Raw genomic sequence first — 8,425 nt, forward strand, 5'->3', positions numbered from 1 at the left:
AATTTCACAAACAAGCCTGCCTTCTTCTTTTGGTTTAATATTCTTATTAAATATAATGAGGACTCAGTTTCCTCATCTGTCAAAATAGCAAGTTGAACCAGAGCTCCAAATTTCTTTCTACTTTTAAATATATGAGCATACATGCCTCTGATCCTGTGATCATATGATCATTTTATTGACTTAGTTCATTTCCCCATAATCATTACAAAGGCATTTTACTGGCAGTCCTAAATTTCTGAATCTAAGAATATGTGTATGCAGCGTGGCTTTGTTATATACAAAGTGCCACTCTTCTGTTCCTTTTCAACCTGCTTCTCCTTCCCCACTGGAGAGTACTCTTGTTTTAGTTCAGTCTTCTCAAGTTTTTTTTCCAGCTAAGATAGAACCATAGTCATTTACTTAAGACTATCAGTTCTTTTAAATTACTTTCTATATTTTTTCACCCTGGTCTCATTTGCATGCATAAGTTGCAAAATTAAATTATTGAGTCATTGAATGTCACAGCAGGAAGGGAACTTGGAGATCATCTAATTCAATCCCTTCATTTGACAGATGAGGAAACTAGTAGTTAATGATTTTTAAAGTGTAGAAATTGGCTTTTTTCTGGGGGAAGGGGTGGATTGTGATGTGTGTGAGGGTGTGTATGTACACGCACATGTGTGTGTGTGTGTGTGTGTGTAATGCAGAATTAAAATAGAACTAGAAAGAACCCCAGAAGCCATTTAACTAATTATACTGTACCTAGGTAGGGACTGCATTTAATCTATTCCAGAAAAATTATCAAATTTATTTTTAAAAAAATCTCTGAAGAGATTGTACAAATGTATTTGATAATACATTTCAGTGATATGCAAATAAACCAATTGTTAAACACCCCAAATAGTAACATTGTAAAAAAAAAAGGCTGTGGCAAGATATTTGGGCCTGAAGGATCATTCTTTTCAATATTATATAGAGAAATGAGCAAGTAATAAGTCCATAAATTTTTCATGCTCTGGAAAATAATTTTGTATGAGAAGTACTGCTTCTCTTTATATGAAAGTGGCAAACCCACCAGGCTTCAATGACAAGAGGATATGTTTACTTAATGACTTATCACAGCTAGTGCCAGGCCCAGTTTATGAGCATGGCCAGGGCTGTTGCTGTCGGTGATGAATTGCAATAATAGGTCCAAGGATATCAGATCCCAGCTGCAAAGTGAATTAGAGCCTGTCGACTCCACAGTGTAAAAATTACCAATATTCTGGTCAAAGTCATGTTGCATAAATGTTGATGAACAGAAGTGTGGGACCTCAATGAGTCTGTCCTTCAATTACACAGTCCATTCTTTTCCTATCAAATTTACTTTCTTATCTATGTCCTCTCATTCGTCAACAGTATTATATGTGTTCATGCTATAGTCTCAGGTTTCTTTCATTTTAGTCTTCAAGGGAACATGTTTAATGACTTTAACGATGTTTTATTGATGCTTTTTGATTTTCCACAGCACTCATTTCCTATACACCTGCCTCCTCCTCTACCTTTGAGCCCTCCCTTGTAATCAAGAACAAAGACACTTAAACAAAAGGGACTGACTCAAAGACCACATCTCACAGTACAAGTCACATTCTATGATTGCAGAACCCTATTTTCAGGATCCAGATTGGTCATTGCATTTAATTTGACTTCAACTTACTTTTAGACCTCTTCTCATTTATATTAGCATCATATAATCAGAGACTTAGATCAGGAAGAGGCCTTAGCAATTGTAAGCTTCAACTTTCTCATTTTCAGATAAGAAGACTGAGGGCCAGAGAGACAAATTGACTTGCTTAAATAACATCATTGAGGTAGCAAATCACAGAGCAAGGTCTCAAATTCAGTTCTTCAGACTCCAGATCCAGCATTCTTTCTAATATTCATTGTGCATATTTATTTCTTGATTCTACATATTTTACTATGTGCCTGTTCATATTTGTTCTTATGTTTCTGTGAGTTCCTTGTATTTGTTGCTTCTTTTGGCTCAATGATACATCTTATATTCATGCATCACAATTTCTTCAGCTATCCTCCAATCAATGGGTGTCTACTTTGATCCCTGTTCTTGTTTGTTTGCTTGTTTCCACCAAATGTGCAGCTGTGAATATGTTGGTATATATGAGGACTTTCTTTCTTTCTTCCTTTGACTTTCTTTGGATATATGCCTAGCAGCAGGACCATTGGATCAAAGAGTATGAATATTTTAGTAACTTTTATTGCTTAGTTCCAAATTTCCAGGAAGGCTGCACCGATCCACAGCTCCACCAAGACTGTGTTAATGTGCATGTTTTCCCACAGATTAATATATTTTCTTAAAAGGTAGTTGATAAAGATGTTAAATGACATATGTTCAATGCTGGTTAGCCTATTCCTCCTCTATTTTAGACCCTACCCCACCCCCAACTGACATACTTGTATTCTAAGTTGGAAACTTTGTAGCCAAGTTTCAGCTAGAATTAATTTTTATGGCTTAGTTATAAACCTATGAAAAATACGGCCTTATAATAGAAATGCTGATATAACCTTTATACATGCCCTGACATAATTCAAGATGCTATAAAATACTATATTCAAAAAGACAAGTAGAATGGTGTACAAAGTTAATGTTTTCTGGGAGAAGAAAAGAAAGCCACCCAGTTAAACACTTTCACCTGAGGTCTTAACTTGTCATGAACTCCAATCAATCAATTCGATCTATGACAAGAACTTATTAAGTGCTTGTTGTATGCCAGGCACTGTCCTGAGCATAGGAGGATATGAAGACATGTCTTTAGATGAGATGGAAAGTTGGACTTACTCTTGGGAAAGGGTGAAATTCATAGACATGTGTTTTCTATAGGTAAAGATAAGAGTGTTTAAGCCAGAAACGTACAACTTCCAATGAAAAAATCAAACTATTTGGACACTATTTTGGAGTCCTTTGCAAAGACAGTATCATTTTAATTTGGGATTTCAATTTAGATTTGATTGGAAATGGAACATGCATTTTATTTATCCCCTGGCTATCACATTGGGCAGAAAAAAAAAAGCCTGGGGACTCAGACATACCATCACGTCAGCAAGACGCACATTATGCTTTACACTCTGTGTCATATGATCCTGGATTCCCCATCAGGTCATTTCAGGATACCTCATCGTACTGCCGAAGCAGCTTAGCCACTCTCACTGGGTGAAATGCTTAAAAGATTCCAGGGTTTGGCTGGCATTCCAAAGTTTATTTGAGCTAATCTTCCTTCTCATTGGTCTGTCTGTACAGCTCAGTAAAAACTGGTTCTTCTGTGAATACTTTCCATGCTTCCTGATCTTGCTGGTATCAGAAATCCAACAAGAATTGTTTCTTAAGAGACGTAGTTTTAAAAGTTTTCCCTCCCCCAGGTAAGGAAACACTTTCTATCCAAGGACACAAAGAGCATCTGTTTGTTATTTATTTGGGACTCATGGTAACTACTGGAGATGGTATTTACCAAAGCCAGTCTAATTGGGGGTAGTTATTACTTCTTCCTGGGGATTATTTGGTATTTACACTTTCTCCAGTAGGTCTCAAAGCACCTTGGCTGATTGATTAATGGAGGCCAAAGTTACCAAAGGCTAAATTCTGTCCTGGAACTGTAATGCAAATTGGTGGAAATTTTAGTTGTATTTTTGTACTTGGTAAACAGTGATTGAATGCCAAGAACGTTTTAGGCTGGGGAGAAAACAAGGAGTTTGACATGGCCTGTGCTGAGACTACGCAGGCATGGCTCTACGAAGAGGAAAGATGGGTGATGAGAAGTTTAAGGGAAGAAGAAACCAGGGATTGTTTTCTGAAAATTGAATTTGATCAAAAAGGCATTTATTAAATGCATACTATGAGTAAGGTTCAGGACGGGGTACTAGGGAAACAGAAATAGGGAAATAGACCTTGCTCTCATGGAGCTTACATTGCATATTCCATTACAGAAGAGGATTTTTGTCCATTCAGACCATCTATCCCTTTCATGTTATTGGTGAGGATAAAGTCAGATATTTTAGAAAATAAGAAGACAGTTTGATCTGATCTTCAATAATAGTAGCTCATATTTATAGGGCACTTTAAGGTTTTATGAAGTATTATAGATAAATAATTTCATCCTTCTTGACCTCTTCCTAGTGCTGGGCACTGTTTGGCCACCCAAGAGTTTTGTATATTCTTTCATCCCCAGGGTGATACTGTTCTTTCTTGGTTCTACTCTTTCCTCTCTGACTGATCCTTTGAAATCTCCTTGATAGCATCATTATCCTTCCTTCCTTCCTTCCTTCCTTCCTTCCTTCCTTCCTTCCTTCCTTCCTTCCTTCCTTCCTATTCTTCCCTCTGTCCCTCTCTCCTTCTCCTTCTTCTTCTGCTTCTTCTCCTTTTTCTTCTTCTTCTCCTTCTCCAACTCCTCCTCTTCCTCCTCCTTCTCATTCTATTCCTCTTATTCCTCCTCTTCTTTTTCCTCCTCCTTCTCTTCCTCCTCCTCTACCTTCTCTTTATGTCTCTTGAGCTCCAGTCCCACATCACCAACTCACTAATTGTTTACTGGACATTTCCAATTGGATGTCCCACAGTTAACCCTAATTTTACATTTATAAAATGAAACTGGTCTTCTTTCCTAAACTCATCCTTCCTTCTAATCTTCCAATTTCTGTTGAGGATGTCACCATTCTTCCAATCAGTCAGATTCACATTCCAGGAGTACTCCACATTTTTGACTCTTCACTCTTATTTACTCACCATATCTATCCATTTGACAAGTCCGGTAAGTTCTTTAGATATGGCATCACTCCCATCTCCTTCTTTCGTTCACAATTCACTACACTCCTTTGGATACCTATTACTCCTCAAATAGACTACTGTAATAGCCTCCTAATTGTCTCTCAGAATTCAATCTATTCCATTTCTAATCCATATTCTACATAGCTGTCTAATTGATATTGTTAAATTGCAGGTCTGTGCATGTTTAAGAAACTCCAATGACTCACTATTGTGTGGTTGTGGTTTGTCCTTCATGCTCAAAGAGGAACATGACATCAGGCAGATGATGACATGACTTGCAATTGACTTTGATTTGAGTGAGAGAAGGCTATGCAAGGTCACTGGCCTCACTTTCTCCTCCATAGTCCTCTGGGCCCAGTGACCAGATACAGATCAGGATGACTGGAGATGGTCCAGGATGCAGTGGGAGACCCTCTCCCTTTTAAGCTAAGATCTTTCCCGGTTCTGTCTTTGAGTAAGGCAACACCTATTTAGTGAATAGGCCTCTTTAAGAAGTGAGTCAAGGGGTGGCCAGGTAGCACAGCGAGTAAGAGCACCGGCTCCAGTGTCGGGATGACCTGGAGATCAAATCTGGGCTCAGATACTTAGCACCACACCCAGAAATACTTAACCCTGATTGCTTAAAAAAAAAAAAAAGTGAGTCAAGGGGCTGCCACTGCTCACCCGCCTGGTCCAGCGCTTTGGACCGTCCCCCCCAGAGCATTTGCTCATCACTGCCCCCATAGGTGGGCAGCGTCTGCCCCTGCCCTGAGGATGACTAAGGCACCATGGGCCACACACTGTGTGTCTGTTCCCGAGGGACCCTCAATAAAGACAACAAGAGATACCTCTTCACACAGAAACTGGGAGAGGGTGGATTCAGCTAAGTGGATCTGGTGGAGGGACTGCAGGATGGGCACTTTCATGCCCTGAAGAGAATCCTGTGACATGAGCAGCAGGACCAGGAAGAGGCCCAGCGGAAGGCTGACAAACACTGCCTCTTCCAGCACCCCAATATTCTTTGCCTCGAAGACTATTGCTTGACAAAATGGGGCTCCAATCAGGAGGCCTGGGTGCTGCTACCCTTCTTCAAGAAGGGTACACTATGGAATAGAGTGGAAGGGCTAAAAGACAAAGACAACTTCCTGTGGGAAGATCAAATCCTGCTGCTGCTGTTAGGCATTTGCAGAGGTCTGGAGGCCATTCATGCCAAGAGTTATGCCCACAGGGACCTGAAACCAATCAATATTTTGCTTGGAGATGATGGGCAGCCAGTGTTAATGGACTTGGGTTCCATGAATCAGGCAAGAATCCACGTGGAAGGCTCCCGACAGGCACTAGCCCTGCAGGACTGGGCAGCCCAGCGCTGTACCATCTCCTATCGTGCCCCTGAGCTCTTCTGTGTACAGAGCCATTGTGTCATTGATGAACGAACTGAATTTGGTCCCTAGGTTGTGTGCTATGTGCTATGATGTTTGGGGAAGGCCCCTATGACATGGTGTTCCAGAAAGGAGACAGTGTGGCCTTGTCAGTACAGAACCAGCTCAACATTCCCCAGAGCCTGAGGCATTCCCCAGCATTACTGCAGCTATTGGCCTCCATGATGACTGTGGACCCCCAGTGCCGGCCATGTGCCAGCCACATACTTCTTTCCTCCTCAGTCAGTAGGAAAATTTGCAGCCCACAGCTCCAGACCAACATACCACACACATCTGAGATTGCATGCAATTTGGGAACATAGAACTGTCTATAAAAGGAAAATAGGTTATCCTCAATGGGACTTTGAGGATAGTAGACTCCCATCCACAATCCCAAGAATATATAGGTGCTTCTGAGCTCTTACCCATGAAGGACAAAGAGTGGGACCTTGAGAAGGGTCCTGGCTGACCTAGAAGTAGAGAAATGGTTACATATGGTACAGTTGTGCCTACTGGGCCCATATCATTGGTTTGCCCCTAAATGTGGGGGTGGGGAAGAGCATTTTCATAATATGTAGATACAGAAGCAACCCTAAAAAAAATAAAATAAAAGAAGTGAGCCAAGGGATGGCCCCTTTAATAAAAAAACAAAACAAAAAATCTAACTGGGAGGGGGAAGACCCTCAGGGTTTCTGGGCAAAAGAGAAACAGCTACTATTTACATTTACTCTGAGCCAGGAAGGTCCCAAAAAAACAACCATTAAATGGTGCCTGGGCAGGGACCTTTTGTTGTCCAATCCTAGACATGCAGAGTGAATTGGGTCTGAGGCTTGGTCGTTGAGAAAGAAATCTAGCCAGTAAACCCCAAGTTAACTAGGCAGCTTTTGGCCAGCAGAATGTGCCTTCCTTTGGGGAGAGCACCCTCAGGTAAGGGGAAGAGAGGGAAGGATAGGAGGAGCTAATATAAATGCATATTTTGTTCCCCTTCTGTTCCCTCTATTTTGCATTTAAAGTCCTTCATAATCTGGCTCCTTCCTCCCTTTTTCGGGCTTATTACACATTATTCTGTGTTCTGTATTCAGTTCAAATTGACTTCATTCCCATATATGATATCCCACATTTAGAGAGCAAGTTATCTCCTGTACCTGTCAATATCTCTCAGCTCAGTGGTTCCTTTAAGACACTCTAGCAAGCTTCCAGGGAAGGCTTAAGTGTCCCCCCAAGAGATATTACCCATTTCCCAAAGCTGTTAGTAGCCCTCCACTCTGAAATCACTTAAAATACACAAATCTTGTATTTTCCTATCTATTACTATATTTTATCCTCCACCCTTCCCCTATGATAGAAAAGAAACTACTTAAAACCAAAAACTTTCTTGCTATTTCTTTTTATCCCTAGTACTTAGCTCAGTTTTGAAATGTATTATAAATACATATGTATCAATTATTTCATTTGGTCCTAAGAACACAACTGTGAAATAGGGCCTACAAATATTACCTCCATTTTACAGGTGGGAAAACTGAAGTTTAGAGAAGTTAAAACTTCCCCAGAGTCACACAGGAAAGATCGTAGCTTTAGAACTGGAAGGGACTCTAACACCTTCCAGTTAGAGATGAGCACTGAAGCACAGGGTAGTTTGACTAGTTCAAGGTTATTTATTTAAGTTGTAGAGTTGGTTATGGATTTTGATTCTCTGATTCCAAATTTCTTAACTTGGGAGCTTGAATTTTAAAAAGTTACTTTGAGACTATACTTTGGTATATTTGGTTTACTTTTTAATCCCATTTATTTTATTTTATGCATTTATAAGCCTTATTCTGAGAAAGGTCCATAGGTTCCACCAAGCTTCCAAAAGCATCCATAGCATGGAAAAGGTTAAGAAGTCAATCTCTAAAACCACATTGCCCCCACCACTCCCTCTTCAAGAATTTCATCACTGGCTCTACATGTGAGTCCAGCAGCAGCTCTGGGTAGCTTGGAACATATCCTCCTTTAGGATCTTCAGACCATAGGACTGTGTCCCCAGTCACCAAAGGACATACTGTCATAGCCATGCTTTGCCTGCTGCTATGCTCTCCACAGCTACCCTTTTCGAAGCAAGGAGGGACTGCTAGGGAGTTCAGATTTGTGGAGCCAAGAAAACAGGGAGTCAGATGTCCCAGCAGCTTTCAGTGAGCCCTGCTTCTCACCACCCCCAGAGCAACCATGAAAGTAGGAGGGACCAGATGAAGACATT

The 8,425-nt window shown here is 40.6% G+C and overlaps 1 pseudogene; it reads left to right on the plus strand.

Annotated features, from left to right (window-relative positions):
• Positions 1–5,559: 5,559 nt before the first annotated feature.
• Positions 5,560–6,591, plus strand: LOC138174830 (serine/threonine-protein kinase 16 pseudogene; annotated as a pseudogene).
• Positions 6,592–8,425: the final 1,834 nt, after the last annotated feature.

Source organism: Petaurus breviceps, unplaced genomic scaffold (genome assembly GCF_028583685.1).
Source record: "Petaurus breviceps papuanus isolate PSGF00001 unplaced genomic scaffold, PetGlider_PUasm1.0 76, whole genome shotgun sequence".
Classification (NCBI taxonomy): Eukaryota; Metazoa; Chordata; class Mammalia; order Diprotodontia; family Petauridae; genus Petaurus; species Petaurus breviceps.